Source organism: Rattus rattus, chromosome 5, assembly GCF_011064425.1.
Source record: "Rattus rattus isolate New Zealand chromosome 5, Rrattus_CSIRO_v1, whole genome shotgun sequence".
Lineage (NCBI taxonomy): Eukaryota > Metazoa > Chordata > Mammalia > Rodentia > Muridae > Rattus > Rattus rattus.
Window position 1 is genome coordinate 32,083,790 of NC_046158.1, and position 17,704 is coordinate 32,101,493.

The 17,704-nt window shown below is 35.9% G+C and overlaps 1 protein-coding gene across 1 annotated transcript in view; it reads left to right on the top strand.

The window, feature by feature from the left end:
- Positions 1-17,704, top strand: part of Galnt13 (polypeptide N-acetylgalactosaminyltransferase 13) — a 629,326-nt gene that overhangs the window by 37,634 nt on the left and 573,988 nt on the right. The window contains exon 2 of the mRNA XM_032903304.1: positions 2,480-2,550. The gene's annotated coding sequence lies outside the window, so the exon portion shown is untranslated. The remainder of the gene's footprint in view (positions 1-2,479; positions 2,551-17,704) is intronic.

The window sequence follows — 17,704 nt, forward strand, 5'->3', positions numbered from 1 at the left end:
ATAAATTCAGTCATTTACTCCAGGTTCCCTTTTGATTATCCCACAAATCATCATTCCATGACCCCTGACCCTTGATTCTTAGAGAAAACAAGCATTTTTTAAAATATTGCAAATGAATTCAGAGAACTGCCTACCTCTATTAGTACAAACAATAAATTTAGCTAGGTGGGATCTTGCCTTGGGATTACCACTTCCCACATTTCTTTGTTTCTGTCTGTAATATGTTTCTGACAACCTGGCTCATAATGCAATTGCTTTTGTCCTTATATTTTGCAGAATTGAGAAATTATATTTTTTAAGCTCATGTTTTCAGAGTTCTTTCTCACAGCCTTAAGGGGCTCCCCTGAAGGTCACAGCATTCTACCATTTTGCTGAGCCATCAGACATCCCCCTTTCTCTCACTTGTGCTATCTCTGATTGATTATCATGGAGTCATTAACCTTGGCAGAAAGAATATTTCACATCCCCCTTTCTCTCACTTGTGCTATCTCTGATTGATTATCATGGAGTCATTAACCTTGGCAGAAAGAATATTTCTTGAAGGAGGAACATAAATACACACACACACACACACACACACACGCACGCACGCACGCACGCGCGCGCGCGTGCGCACACACACACACAGACACACATGCCTCATGCACCAGCAACCATCAAACCTCATGGAGATCCACACCCTTCCTGCTTTGTTTCAGTGGTGAAAATCATGTCACGCCATCCCTTCCATGACCATGTAGGACTTAACAATGATAGCGCTTCTTGGTCTTTTTCCATGGATTCTTCTATTATCTGTTATTGGTGGTGGTGGTATTAGTGGTGTGTGTATGTGTATGTTTGTGGGTATGTATATTTATTTATGCCCATATAAACTTTAATACTTGGTTTTATGGATAATGTCATTGGTCAAATTTGTTTATACTCATAGTTTACAACTTATCACAAACATGTCTGACCTACTGACAGTGTGAAGTTATGTTGTTATCTATAGTGCTAATGCTAGAAAGCCACACAGGTGAATTTTGATGTGAACCTTTCATATGGAAGGTTCTAGCTGGAGAATGACAGAATTGTTTTACAAAATAAGAACAGACCCAAAAGAACCCTCTTAAATTTAAGTATGCTTACTATTTTATATTGGGCTCTACTCATACCTATCGTCAGCTTTCCAAGGCTCAGGTAGTGCATGCCTCCTAGCAGGTGTTGAAGAGTTAGTTGTGAGACAGTGATCACCTCCTCCTAGTCTGTCTAGTCGAGAAACCACATGGTTTGCTTTTAGGTCAGGCTCCCTTAATATGCATTTGCTTAGAAGGTACACTCATATAGAGATATGATCCTTATTATAGCTTATTTCTTTAAAGTATCTGTGAAGACAATTTTATTTTTCATGTTAAGTTGTTAGAACTCTGAAAAGGAAATATCTAGTTTATTGAATATATCTAGGTTTATTATTTTCATTTATCTTCAGTCCTGATAGCTGTATCCAGGTCGTTCCTCCTATTGCTAAACTATGTGTTAAGTGAAGCAAAATCACCTGTTCATGGGTCAGATAGAAACAAGTCTTATCCTGGTCTCCTTCCTATGCTCTAGAAAACAAATGACACCTTATCTTATGAAACATTTTATAAATGTCAGAGATTCCACTGCTGTCTGAAATTAACATTCCCCTAAAGAAGCTTGCTAAACAAGGGAGTTATAACTACAGTGAGTTTGATCAGTCTAAAAAGAATTAATATAATTTTCATTAGTTTGTGGTTTGTTTCTTTTGAATAACTCTTTAATAAACATAATAGCATAAAGTTCACTTAAGTAGAAGCATTTTTGGCTTAAAAGTTACTGTGCTTTTTACATAGTAATCCTTAAAAACAAATTAATTAATAAAACCTGACTAAATCACTTTTTTCTTCTACTCACATTGACATTGCAAAAAGCAGAAGCCATCCGTGGGTGTGTTTTTTTTTTTTTTTTTGTGAAATATACAAACATTTTTCTCAGTACATGGCTTTCAATTATAATTGAAATGCAATTACAGAGTGAATTGGTGCAGTTCTCTGGATAATTCAAGCAGAATTCTCTTCTAATTCAGTGATCTTCATATTTAGGCAAAAGTTCACCTAAAATTTTGTGTGATTTGAATAATTACCTTAAATGTCTACCTAACTTTTTTATAAACATACTATAGTTTTATGTTGCTTTGATGTGATTTTATTAATATTTTTGTAAAAATGTGTACTTAAGTTTTTCTGGAGTTTGAGTGCTGTGATCTTGTATTTTATAAATATCCTTGACAACTATTTAAAATGTTCACATACAGATGGAAATATTTCTGTTCACTAGCCTTTGTACTTGTAAGCTATGTAATATGTATTTTGCAAAATTATTTCATAATATGAAAGTATGTTTTGCCCATTTTTAGACCTTCATTAATTTTGGTGACATTGCCAAATTTCTTACATTTTGCATTTTTATTCCTTTACAGGTATATTTTGTAGGAGTATTTTGAAGATGGATATTTTCAAATCATTTTGAAATAGTCAAACACCATATACAGTAAGTGTTCGGTAATTTTGTTGTTCACTTACTTGTAGTCATGACAAATTTTTTTGTCAGTCATTCAGAAAAGAAAGCATTCTTATTTAAAGTTTTTGACGCTCATGATTAGAGAGTGAATGTCTATAAAGCTAGGAAAAGGGGTGTTTATGAGTCTGAATTAGGTTGTGCACTTTCTAATTACTGATTTCATTATTGTTATTGTATATTCACATAGACCATTCTGATTTATTATGTCAGTGACATTTTATTATTATTGTTTGTTTGTTTATTTATTTGTTTATTTGCTTTTAAAACACCCATATTGAAGCTCCTCTTCCTTCTACTCTTCCTTGTCCCTGCTGCCATTCCTTTCTCCTCGAGATCCACTCCTTCCATTTCCCTTCAGAAAAGAGCAGGCCTACCAGGAATACCCACTGAACACACATAACAAGATACAGTAAACCTAGGCATAAACCCTTATATCAAGGCAGGATGAAGCACCTTAGGAGGGGGAAAAGTCTGCATATATGTTATTCTTAACTTAGTTGACACAATAAAGGGACTTTAGTGAATATTAACCAGGTTCTAACATCATTTTTTAATAAAGTATTCATTCTATCTATCTATCTATCTATCTATCTATCTATCTATCTATCTATCTTGTCCTTTATGTATAAACATTACCTTTAGTCATTTCCCTTCATGATTTGCTCAATATTTCTTCAAAGTTATGAATCTAGGCTTTCAGAAAAGATATTTGTTTCCACCAGTAGTATCTGTGAAAGAACCTGGTTCCTCATGTTCTGATTGCTTCTGAGCATTTTGGACTTGTGTAAATATTATCTTCAGAGGGTTGACATGTTTTCCCCTGCTGTTGTTTGTTCACTTGTTGGTCTTATTTATTATGTCCTTGGCTTCTTTTATTCATTTTGAGTGATGTTTCATTCTTGTATTAGAGCGTTTTGTGTTAGTAGTAAGATTAGATTATTGAAGTTCTCAAATCTTCATTTATTAAGGCAAGCAACCCCCCCCAACTCATGTGTGGGATATAGGCCAGAGTTAGGGTATTTGCCTATCCCTAAGTAAAGTACAACAAACAAAATAAATATTACAAAACATCTACTATAACTGAATGCTGTTATGTGTGGTAGAGACCACAGGGACCATAGCACGAAAGTTCTAGCAATTACCTACTCAATCGTCTGGTTTAGTTAAAGAGTATAACATGCAGACAGCTTTGGAGTAGGCTTTCGAACAAAAGAATTTAGAAATACAATAGTGGGAGTGCTGATGCTTGTGCATTTTTCCTAATATAACCCTGTCAACAGTGAGGTCTCATGAGTAGGTACTTTAGAATGCAGTTAGTAGATTCAGGAAAATTGGCTTTAAATCTCAGACTTCTCATTTGCTAGCTATTGGACAATGAACAAATTCAATAATGTCATTTCGAATAAATATAAAAGCAATTACTGCCTCATTGGTGTTGAACTGAAGTATGTTGTAGATATATGGATCTTGAGTAAGTGCTAGTAGTTGTTTATTTAGAATTGCAAAACTCGGAATTTTCCATCCAAGTATGTTTGTTAAATAAGCACCATAACTGATAATAATGCAATGTAAAGGATACAGTATGGATATTCAATGATCACTTTTCACTGAAATGATAAAAATATATTTAATTTTAGTCTTTTTCTTGAATAGCAAAATGTTTACTAGAGCTTTGGTAGAAAATAAAACACTTGATCAATCAGCACATACTGTGTATGTGTGTTCGTGTGTGTGTGTGTGTGTGTGTGTGTGTGTGTGTGTGTGTGTGTCTTGTAAAGTTCTGTAGTAACTACCAACCTAAGGTGAAAAATAAGTTTATGAGCTTTTATAGAGAAGAGGTGACAATTTGCATGTGCTAATGAAACCTAAATTCTTTCTTTTCTTGAGCAAGATGTGAAAAATTTATAACAACAAAAAGTAGTTGAAATTTTAGGTTGCTAAAACTTTTGGGGAACAATCCTCTGAGTGCTTTGTAACAAATTCATGGAAATAGCAGGGCCCTGGTTTAGAGACTATCCATTAAGACTCTGCTGTGCATGCTTAACATTCAACACCACAGTGAGCCTGCATAATAACATCATGATGCCGATATGTTACATTTCTTTTCATATTAGGGAAATATACAATAGAGAGGTTGGCTCTTTCATTTATGGGAGTGCAGCTCAAGGCTCCTATGCTTCTATTGCTTCTTATGCCATTAACCTAAAAGTTAAATGCGAAGGTTCTGTGATAGACCTAAGGTCAATTTCTTTACATTAAAAACACTGTTCTCAAACCCCGCAATATATATTGTATACAATACAATTTTGTAATGAGCCTTTTTTGATTTCATCTGAAATAAAAGAAATAGTAATTGCCAAATATTAAATGCTGATAGGGCTGCTTAGGAACCAATCCCCTTAGAAAATATGCTTTGGGGTAAAAAACAAACAAACAAGAAAGCAAAACATTTGCATGCAAGCAGCTCTTTTTATCTGAGGGAGGAGGCTGCATCCCTTGTTTCTATTACACTTTTACAAGTTACATTGACTGACCTCCCCTTGGCTCTTTCTGTCATGGTGAGCAGCTTAGAATGAGGTTTTGTTGTCCCCCTCCCCCCCACTCGTCTTCCTCTTTCCATTGCTTTCAGCTGTGAGGTGTTCTCATAGCCATCTTGTGACTGATTGATCATTCTTAAGCTTCATTTTGAGAGATCAAACTTAGCTATTATTCGTTTCAAGTATTTTATACTTCAGTCCTTGAAACAGAATCAGCAATGAACTATTGGGGATATTTTTAAATGTATTTAAAAGATTATTGTTCTGAAGATAGAAGAGCCTACTTTTATTTTTAATGTTCCTTTGCTTCAACCAACAAACGTTTAAGATTTTAAATTGTTATTTTACTTGTTTTTGTTTGTTTGTTTATGAATATGCATGCCTGGTGCCTGTGGATGTCAGAAGAGGGTAGCAGATATTTTAGAACTGGAGTTGTAGATGGCTGTGAGCTGCCATTTGGAGACTAGAAATTGGATCCAGATTCTCTGGAGAACAGTTCATGTTCTTAGTAGCTGATGCCTCTCTCTAGGGCCTGGACAGGGGTTCTAGTCTCTTTCTGCTCTTGGTTTGAGCCTGAAAGGCAGAAAATGTTCCACTTTTATTTTTCTAATTTGTTCTCTTGAAAACAAATCTAAGCGTTTTGCTTAGTGATTATATTTTATTTAATTCAATTAATACTTAGGGGATGTTCCCAACAAGACAGTAAACAGTGGTAGAAATAGGAGGAAGTAAAAACTCTCAAGGAAATTTGGTGGTCACATTGTAGAAAGAGTACATGCTCAATTTTAAATAAAATTATTAAAACATGTCTTAAACAAGTGTAAACCAATTAAATTTAAAAATTTATTTCAAATAGGTAAGCGACTATAAAGATATAAATATGAAAAAAATAAAACATGGTGAGGAAATCTGAGGTAGCAGACTGGACTTTTGTTCCAAGACATTATCATTTGCATTTGGGGTAGATCTGGATGGAATTAGGGAATGGTATCAGGCTAATCAAAGAAATGGCCCAGCAAAGGTCAGAAGTGAAGAGGCCATCACTGAGCTCAATTCATGACATGCTACATGGTGCAGAGAGTGAGTCTGTAAAGCAAGCAGGTTGACTTGGATCAAAGGTTTGAGTCACACTTAGAATTTACCGGGAACCATTCAATACATTAAAACACAAGTGATAGACAATTAAAAAGAGAAGGAAAAAGAGTATTTTCTAATCTCTAATTTTGTGAACAAAAATTTTCCCTTTCTCTGAATAAAATTTTGGCACTGTCTTCAGAATAGGATTTGATTGAGATTTGGTAGACGAGAGGATCAAGTATCAGGAACTACAACCTCAGGAGAATTAAATGATGATGTTAGAACCTAAGGTCATTGCCATGAGAAAGGAGAAGGATGATGTGGTAACTGAGATCTGGAAGGGAATAGATTCAAAGAGGAGTGGGGATTTATTAGGTACCAGGCTCGTTTTAAATGCTACTGACCTCCCTGCTATTCTGCCCCAAAGGATACTGAGACAAACATTAGTTAAACAACTTGTCTGGGTTATCAAGGATAAAAATAGCACAGCCAACACTGGAGCCCCTTGCTCCTGGGACTGCTTTTCCACTACTACTGTTAAAGAAATAACTCATGTTTCCAGGGTGACTGAACTGGAAAGAGAGTTGCTAATAGCCTTTTGCCTATTTCCCAGACTTTGTCCCTTCTTTAAACAGGTCCTTGTGTAGAGAGAAAAATCTTTTGACCTTTAGGGAGAAAGTTACCTTATGGTGAGTGATGAGTCTCTTGTATACATTAACTTGTATGCTAGCAGCAGGAACAGTGTAATTTATGATATTACTCAATTATAAATTAGAACAGTAAATATGTCAACTTAGTGTGATTTATCATCCTTCCTTACCAAGGCTCAAAATGAAACAAGGCTAGAGTGTTAAATTAAAGATTTAATACCTTGGGTCCATGAAAGACCCATATTTCAGGCTTAGTTTACTTATCATGCTGACCAGTAATTTTGACAAGGAGAACTAGAGGCTCAGCTTAGGGAGTATCTCCATTTTTTTTTTCTTTCAGTTATGGAAAAAGAGCAAATCACACTGCTGAGGAAAAGGGCCCTGTCTCTGTGCTGATATTAATGCAAACAGCTTCTCGAGTGTATGGCTTTGAGATTTATTCAACTCGGTTGTCCAGATGCTTAAATTTTAAAAGGCTGCTGTAATAGGAAGTTGTCTTCTAAATACAATGGATTTGTAGTTCATGCTGGGCTATCAAATTTTATCTCATGCATTAACAATTTTAATTTATCAATCATAATAAGTGAATTATTGTTATTTAAGGTTTGTTATGAAGTTGTATGAATCAAATGGACAAAATATTGTTTTCTTTCCTTAAAAATTATCCACATAGCCTTCATAAAGACTTCAAGAAGCCTTTTTATATCCCAGATACTTTTTCTTCCTCCCAAAGAGTTTCCTATTTCTATTATTTCCAGAATATTCTGGCTTAAACATTAATTACTTCCATGCTTTTCAATCTGGTTTTACTATTCAGCCCGTGTTCCTCTCCACACAATTTTAATATAATATGACTTCAAATACCTCTGACAAATAGTCACGCATTCCACATACATTTTTCTACGTGAGCCCTTCTTTCCTGAATGTGTATTTGTAACTTTTGTTAGCGTTATTTGAGGTTCTCTAAGTTTTATTGCCCATGTCATATTCCATTACACAAAAATACTACAGAATATTTATTCATTGCAGTGTTGGTGGGATCTGAGTTATTTCTAGATTTGAGTTATTATGAATCATGTCATTAGCAGTCTTTTTGAATCTTTGCTGATCGGGCTCATGTATTTCTGTTGGGTGTATACTTAGCAATAGAATTGCTGGGGTCTATTGCATTCAAACCTTCAATTTTAGCAGTTACAACCAGACTGTTTTCCCAAAGTTCTTAACTAATTACACAGCTGTCATCAACGTCTGCAAACTCCCATTGTTTACTCTTACTGAAGCTTTGTATAATCAATCTTTTTTAATTTTAGCCATTTTTTGAGACTTACATTTCCCTATTGAGTAATGCAGCTCTGAGCTCTGCTTAAACTTGAGATGAATATCACAATATAGTGTCCAAACTTTTGTCTACTTTTCTTTTGTATTGTTGGCTTTTTAATTGCTAACATTCAGAACTTAGTTATCTTTGCATGGAGAAAACTGCTTCAGTAAATATGGTGGAATGGATATATTTCCCCTGATTTTCCTCTTCTATGAAGAATACTCCCTCCCCCCTCTTCCCTCTTTCCTTCCTCCCTTCCTCCTTCACTTTCTCCATTCCTTTACCCTTTTTCCATCCTTCCCAGTTCTTTTCCTCTTTAGCTTTCCTCTCCTTTCTGCTTTCTACTCCTTCCTTATGCTCTCCCCCCTCCCTTCTCCTCTCTTCCCCTCCTCTCCATCCTTACTCTCCCTTCTCCTCCCTTCCTCTCTCTGTACTTTGCTCCCCTTTCTCTCCTTTTCCTTTCCTCTTTTTGCCACTCTTCTCTCCCTTTCCTCTCTTTTTTTTCAAGTTTCCTTTTGCTTTTAGGAAATAAAAACTAGGACCCCATTCATGTTAATCAGGCAGCCAGCCAAAAGTCACACCGCTATCCCTTACCTTTTCTATTTCTTACAGAGATTAAGAGGTTTTTGTTTTATTATTATTTTTTGATAAAAATTCAATTTCTAATTCTGATTCCTCTCTGTAGTCACTTTTTGAATGACTTGAGGTCAAGGTCATGTTAGATTTTTTCCTTCTAAAAAAATATTTTTTGTCAGGTTCAATGTCCGCATCTATAATTCCAGGATGCAGAAGTAGACAGATTGAAGCTAGCCTGGTCTACAAAGTGAAATCTGCACCAGCTAGGATTACTTAGAGAGGCTGTTTTTAAAACTAGTAAGCAAGCAAACAAACATCTTCCCCCAACCTAAACCCCAGAGGACATTCTCTTTTTCAAAAAAAGAATTTTGTTTTTAAAATTTCATGAGAGATTCTTACACTGTAGCTCCTGGTTTATCTGACACTCTCTATGTAGACCAAGCAAGCCTTGACTTCGTGACCCTCCTGACTCTATCACCTGAATTCCTGACTACCATAGCTGGACAATTTATTATATCCCGTAATAGATTTTTTTTTGCCCACAGCTTTCAATTCCATGTTTATTATCATTTTTCATAAATGTCTTGAGGGTCTATTATTCAATTTAAGTATTCTTTCCTTACATTTAAAATTCCATTTATAACTATGATCATGTTAAAATTATTCTTCATATTTGTTGAAAAAACTGTTACAGTGTCTTTATTTGGAAGCTTAAGTGCCCCTATTACTTTCTGGGCGAAGTTCATCTGATAAGGCCATAGGAATGAAATCAGGCCCAGATTGGAGTTGGGCGCAGCAAGACTGAGGCTGTCACTTTATTGGGAGCAATCAGAATTTTTATACCATTATCAGAAACAGAACATACTGGAAATTTCCAGAATCAATGCAGTTATAGTTGCCAGGGCACAATGACAAAGAGGATTGACCACTTCACTGCCTGAAGGAGTGCATTAGTCTCTCAGAGCCCCAGGAGCCATGGAGTCTGAACAGAAAAGTCTAGAAAGCATACCTCAAGACAGCTAGGCCAAGTTAACTCCATGGTTCGCTGCTGTAGGAGACCTCATAATGCTGCCTTATTTAATATGAATTTTAGAACTTCTTTGCCAAACTCAACAAAAGATTGAGATGTTATTTTGGATCACATTTATTATCTCATTATTATGTGTTTTAAAACCGATACAACTTTAGGACAGACTTTTAATCTATGCTGAAAGTGCTGGTTAGTTTTTGTCAACTTGATACAAAGTGAGTCACCTGGAAGAAAGAGACCCACAACTCAAGAATTCAATCCATCAGGTTGACATGTGAGCTTGTCTCTGGGATCATTTTCTTGATGGGAAAGGGTCAAAGCCACCATGGACAGTGCCACTCCTGGGAGATGGTCCAGCATGGTATAAGAAATTATTATTTTAAAGTGTTTTGATTTTATGTTTTATTTCTTAGCATGTCATGTTGACTTGTGTACAGAGTTTAAAATAATGCTGTTAAGAAGCACAGAGTTGACTCCATAAACTTCTTCTTCCCACAAACAGAATAGCAGCATTTCACTATTAAAAATGTAGTTCCTCTATTTTTGTAAATAACATATATTAATTTTAGAATATTTAATTTTTTATTCATGAATAAAATTAAAGACTTAACTTTTCCTTTGTTTTCATGGAACAATAGCTTGCTGATTTCCAGGCTGGCCTAGAAGTCATATATTCTATTTATCTTTTTGCTTCAGCTTTTCAAAATGTTGGAACAGAGAGTTATATGCTCTATTGACCCTGGATTTTGAATCTTTAACAATTTTTAACTATTGAGGATCTAAAATACTTCTGATTTTACTTTGTCTATCTGATTTATGATTTTGGAAAAACATTTTGTTCCTATACGTCCTTAGAACAGATGATATACCAAAGGATTTTGGTGTTTGGTGCCCCATCATTTTACAGCTCCTTGAACGCATGTATTCAAGAGGGAACCTGGAATCTCTCTCTCATCAGCTGTCGAATGCAGCACTCTTGGTGGTGACAGGAGGGTACAATCCCCTTTGTTTATTGTCTTAGATAAGTCTGATGCACCTCAGCCTCAGCTACATGGCTCTTTCAATATGCCTACCCATGTCTCCCATGGACTCACACTCTTTTTCCATGTCTGCTGAGTTCTTTGATAGGAGAAGGGGATCTTGATCTTTCTCCAAGATTAGCAGAACTTGCTTTCTGTTCATGTAGGGCATTGGGCACAATAGTGACCCTCAATACTGACAACAGCTGTTCTTCAATATTTCTTCCCATTATCACTTTTATGGATGACATGTTTTTCTCACTTTCTCTCGAAGGCCCTCAGATGGGTGATGCTTCCTCAGAGTGGCAGCTCCCTAAGCAGTTTTAATACAGTTGTTTGTACGTGGCCCGAGAACTCTTCATGAAGGAAGTCATTATCCTGGTTCTAGCATTTATGAATCTTCACCGTGGGTAGTAATGTGACACCATTTAGACATACGACTTAATCTTCAATGTGTTTCCAATAGTTCAAGGCAAATATTAAAACCAGCTGTTATATTTGTATGGTGCACAGCAAAGGCGAAGAGGACATAAAGAGCTGATACAGGCCTCTCCTTAGAGAGATCATTAGTGAACTCTATGCAGAATTTTTTTTCTAGCCATCATTATACATATTTTTTAACTGTAGTTGTTGCATGTAGTGTTGTCTGTATACATGTACCAACTTTACCATATACCTGGTAGGAATGAAGTGAAAGAAACACACTGGATATTTTCTTAGCTATTGTCTCTTAGCAACAAGATGCTAACATTTAAGTAATTCAACTTTTGATACTAGCTTACCTTGTCTTAGGCAGTATTCTATTGTGCTGAAGAGACAACATGGCCACAACAACTTTTGTAAAAGAAAACATTCAACTGGGGCTTGCTGATTGCTCTGAGATTTAGCCCATTTACAATTTTAGAGGTTTATTCTATTATCAGTATTTCTGGAAATATTGTAGCTTGCAGGCAGATATGTTATGGAGTTGTAATTGAGAGTCCTATGTATAGATCTGTAGGCAGCAGGAAGAGAGGGTTACTGGGTATGGCTTTAGCTTTTGAAATCCCAAATCCCACACCCAGTGATACACTTCCTCAACAAAGCCATACCTACTTCAGCAAACTATACCTCCTAATCCCACTGAAGTAGTGCCATTCTCTGATGTACATACATTCAAATACATGAGCCAGTCATTCTTATTCCAACCACCACAGACCAGTATAGTTTCTCTGATGATGTGATACTAAGTTCTGAGGTATATTCAATAGATTACTAATTACATGACATCAATTAAAGTTTTCGTTTGGTATTATATTAGCTGTGAAAGGCATTGACCATAATTATATTGATATGTTGTTGGGGGGTATATTCATTCAGTACAGTAAATAAATAGCATGTATATTCTATTTATTTTATGTTAGTATAAATTTCACAAATACAAAGGCAACCCTTTTTTAAAAAAAAATCTTGGATAGAACTTTGCACTTTAAGTAGTTAACAGTATTAATTAGTATTTTTAGATGTACAGTTATTAATAATATACTTTATTTTTTGTATGATTATTTGTCTGTATGTATTTCTGTGTGTGAGCCTGGTACCCAAATGAGTCAGAAGAGGGCTTCAGAGTCTCTGGAACTGAAATCCAGGTGGTTGAGAGTCATCATGTATGTGCTGGGAATTAAACCTGTGTACTCTTAGCCATGCTAGTCCCGTGTGCATACATTTTTCTCTATATTTCCACTTGGCAAAAGTGTTACAATTAGTTTTTTTATAATATGTTATGTAATATTGCAATAAAATTATGTAAAAACTAACACATAGAATTGGGAATATATTTTTCCATTAGTTTTGAGAGTTCCAGGAAACAGTTTCCTTAACTGACAAACTAGTTCGGTTGGGACTTGTTCTTTACCTTCTGACAGTTTTAAAACACATTAATATTGTGATTTTTTTTGTCTAGATGGATTACCTTGTGTAAATATTTTAAGGATGAACAAATAAGTGCAACCAAATTTGATTTTTTTATAAATTTTTTTTGTTGTTGTTGAGGTGTTTTACCATAGTTTCAACAATGGTTGTAATTGAATAACTTGATTTTATGTATTCTAAAATCATCTGATAATTTTAATTTTGATAATTGCTAGCTTTGACAGAATGTTTAATTTGGGGTAATTTATTTGAAATTTTCTGACCATTAGGTTACACTCTTATAAAATGGGTAGCCTATTAATGTCTTGACATAGAGAAAGTGAGCTAACAGTATTGAGCTCTTTAGAAAATTCAGTGGAAATTGACAGAAAAACCACATGATACTCTGGGATAAAGATGATGTGACGAATTTAAAAATTTATCATGTAATGACAGTGAGTTATCCTTTAAAGCTAGTGTTAGCTTTTGCTTATCTGTGGTTGTTGTTTTTTGCTTGTGTGTTTGTTTGTCTTGCCTCCATCATGCCTGTGGCGGTTTGGTAAGTCGGAGTCCGGTGAATGCCCCAGTGGCCAGGCCAGCATGGGATATCTGTATCTACCTCAGTGCAGAATGTTTCTCTCAGGCATTTTTTACCATGTAATCTTAGTCTGATCTGTAGCATCTGCTTGGTATCCAGTGAGGCTGAAACAAAGGGTGTGTCATTTGCTCTGTGCGACTATTACTCTGACCATTTTCTTGTATTTGCCCCTCTCAACTGATTTTAGGGCTCCCTTTCTATTAATAGCAAGTTATCAGTAAAAGCCTGGTTGCCATTATGGCAAGACAGTCTATGCTGTTAAATTGATTAAATGCAACAGAAAACCCTGGTCTTTCAGAAGATGTGGTATTCTAAGAGTCCATGAAGTATCTTTATTCTAATACTAACATATAATGAGTGGGTAGACCTTGTTTTTGCGTGTGCATGCATGTTTATTCATACTACCGTCACCTTGGCCACTCTATCTTGTATGTGCAGGAAATTGTATAAGTAATAGAGAAAGTCTTGCATCCTTCTGATACTGTTGTTTAGATAAGGTACAGAGCACAAATAGGCAGGAAGTCCACATTGCATTTTTTGTCTTGTCAAAACCCTTTTGCTGTTCAATGATGTTGACAATTTGATTTAACAATAATGAACTTTCCAAAACAACATCCTAAAGAGAAATTTCAACATTTTAAAATTTTCTAAAAGCATTAATAACTTTGAGAAGACAAAAAAAAAACCCTCCTAACAATTTTGATAAAATGTAGCAGACTACAACAATAACATTATAAGTAGTGAACTTAATTACACACCCGATGAAATTAAGCAGAATTGCTATGCAAAACCCTCACAAAATTCAATCCAAATATCCCACCTGCAAGCCAGAAAATAGAGTTACCAAACATGCTGCTGAATATTCTGCTCTCCTGTTGCCAGGCAACCCACCTCATCCACCTAGTTGAGCAGCCAGAGGGTCAAACTTGGAGCTATCTTGGTAACAGAAAGGTCCAATCGGAAATGAAGTGGAAAGAAGGAGCGAGAGAAAGATAAGAAAGAGAGGATTGTCATTTCAAAAGTTATCCGTGTTAATCACGACCCCCATTTTCTCCCTAGTAACATACATCTAGCTCAGTGCAGATTCACCCCGTGTTTTCCTACCTTGGCTGTGTTCTCCTTTCCTGTTTTTATATGAATGCATACAAAAGTTCATCAATGATTTTTTTTTTTTTAGCAGAGAGATTGTTCTGAATAATTGTTATCATAACTAAAGTGCTCCACGAGGTTTCGGTCGTATGATATAGTTTGATTTGCTCATGTCCGTTTGTTGTGTGCTTGGGGTCAGATTCAGGGTCTCACATGCTAGGCAAATCGTCTTAGTGTCTCCATCTACAAGTCACACTGTCAGCTTAACTTAGTCCTATTTTAACTGAACTGCAATGTAAAGTTTTAATCAGCCAAAAGATTGTGAATCCAAATTAAAATATGAACTAATGGTGTTGGAATACATGAAAGGACAGAGGAGGAAGTGTTCCTTTGTTCTGCATGACGGGCCTTAAAGATAAGACATGACTAGCTGAGGGTGTCAGTTTAAGATGAAAATCTCTACTCTGAGGGGGAAAAAACCTCTTTCTTTCTACATCATTTGATATCAAATATTTCTACTTTTCTGTCCTTTATCCTTACTGTGACTTTATCCTTAGTGACACATGAGGTATAGAGAGAACAGCACCTGTGATGCTGTAGATGCTCTTCTGGTGCAGAGTTCAAGGATCCCTTCACCTTCGTCTGCCCGTGATACTTCTACCTTTAAGAACTACTCTCTTCATACGTGCTGGAGATCTTATTTCCATACGTTTGTGGAGCCCTAATTTAGATGAATGCCTACCTTCCCATATTTAGTATTCTTCCTCTCTTTAATTTTGCTCGTCACATTAAACATATCAAAAGACATCTTCCTAAAAATACAATACAAGTGTGCATAAACTCTTCCTCTTTCCACGTCTGTTTCTGGCCATGCTGCAATTCTCCTCTCTATTAGTAGCTTTAAAACTAGGCGCACGTATCACCTATCACCTTACATGTGTAATGCTTCAAGTTTTTCCTGTGTGGTCTCCTCTGAAGCTGCTCTAGGGTCAGCATAGGTAGTCCTATCACTTCACATAGAGAATAATTTGCTTTTGACTTGGTACAGTTTTATACCTTTGATCAGTCCTGGTTTTTAGAAACATACGGTTTTGAACTTTACAGCACTGTGCGTACAATTCTCTTTCTCTGATCATCCTTGCCTAGTTTCATTCTTGAGCTTTTATTTCTTACAGATTTGTATTTTATAAAATTCCACACAGAACTCACCTTTTCTCTTACACATTCTCCCTAAGGACGTTTATTTTCTTTCCATGATTTTAGTTAACACTGATTTACTGACTCCCTTGTTTCCTTCTCCTAGAATTTAAACTGTATACTCATCTGCCTCTGGGACCCTGACTGAGACACTCCTTAGACAGTTTAAAGTCAACAAGGCTACGAGTAAATGTTTGAATGCCTCTTCTTTGACTAGTATAAGCTTAATTTTAAAATGCAACACCAGGGTATAAAAGGAATAAAATAGTATTATTTACCAATAGTGTTGAGCTTAAACTTTATTCCTGAGCATTCCTTTGATTTTTGCCTGGAATTGATCTGTTATAAAATCCAGTGAACTTGAGTCAAAGTCTTTCTAATAATTCTAGCAATTTTTTATTGCTTATTTTATTTATTTACATTTCAAATGCCCCCTTTCTCTGTTTCCCCTCCTCAAACCCCACTCCCGTATCCCTCCCCTTTGCATCTATGAGGGTGCTTCCCCACCCACCCTGCCTTTCTTGCCTCAACACTCTATCATTCCTTTATGTTAGGGTATTGATCCTCCACTGGACCAAGGGCCTCTTTTCCCATTGATGTCCCACAAGGCCATTCTCTGTTACATGTGTAGCTGTACCCATGGGTGCCTCCAGGTGTACTCTTTGGTTGATAGTTTAGTCCTGGGAACTCTGGGTGGTCTAATTAGTTGTTATTGTTGTTCTTCTTGTGGGGTTGCAATTATCTTCAGGTCCTTCAGTCCTTCCCCCTACTCTTCTACTGGGGTCCCTGAGCTCAGTCTAATGGTTGACTCTGAGTATCTGCATGTGTATTGGTCAGGTGCTGGCAGAGCCACTCAGAAGACAGCTGTACCAGGATCCTGTCAGCAAGTGCTTTTTGTCATCAGCAGTAGTGTCAGGGTTTGGTGTTTGCAGATTGGATGCTTCCTTACGTGGGGTTGCCTTAGGTGAGGTAGTGCTTTTCTAGTAATTATTTATTGTTCTTTGATACCATTTGACCTTCTCTCAGCCTTCCTGGAGTCTCAGTAATGCCACATGAGGGTAGGTGTTATCATGCTAAATCATTATTAATTTCTATCTCATTTTGAGTGTGGTTGAAAGAACTTGGTGTACGTCTTATGGTCTTTTGCACGAGAAATATTTTCAGTACAATGGCATGCATATACTGAATCCAAATATAAAGATTAGTGTTTCTACACAGAACATGAAGTGGGTACAGGAGAGATGAGAAAATAAGACCTATTGACACATAGAAAACAAATAGCTAATCCTGATATCCAACAAGAACCAAATCTTAAGTTGAAATGGAAAATTCAAGTTAGGTGATTTTTATAATTAAAAACAGGGAATGTGGAGAAGAAATCTGACACACAAAACTAAGTGTAAAGGTTATGATAGAAATTTAATTTAAATATGCTAAAAAAGAACATATTTTTTAAATATAGAAAGAATAGAATAATCAGGAATTAAAATGGCATGCTGAAAAAGTTCACACACTGGTTTATATGCTTCACTGATTTAGATTGCTGCCTTTGTACATACCCTCCAGAAATACGGAGCACAAAGAAAATAAAGAGCTGATTGCTGTTCTGATGGGGTGCAGCTGAATGCATGTGGGAAACCAGAGAGTTTTATACTGATATTTTTTAAAAGGGGGAATCATACCAGCATGTTCTCAGTTTGAACACTTTCATTTCACAGAAATTAATAGATAGGAGATCTTTGAATCAAGCACACCTACTGATTTGTTCTAATGCCAATCAGTAGTTCGAATGCATTTATTTTGCTTCTCAGAATCAAAGAAAAATAATATAACTGTTAAACCACAGAGATGGTGCAGTTTTCATGGGCTAGACAGATATTATTGATCTTGAAGCTCTATATCTTTGCTGTTTGAGCTAAAAATAAAGCTTCATAAAGCCTTTGGAGATGAATTATGAACTATTTGTTTGTAGAATTTTGGCCTTGACTCAAATATGAAGTGCAATAAGAAGAACTGTCTATTATCTCATTGTATCTCACTACCACACATGAGCTATAGAGACCTCATTTGTAGAACAGAAGCTTAACAACTGAGGTAAATGAAGGTAGAGTAATAATTATTATCTTTCACCTCTTTTTTT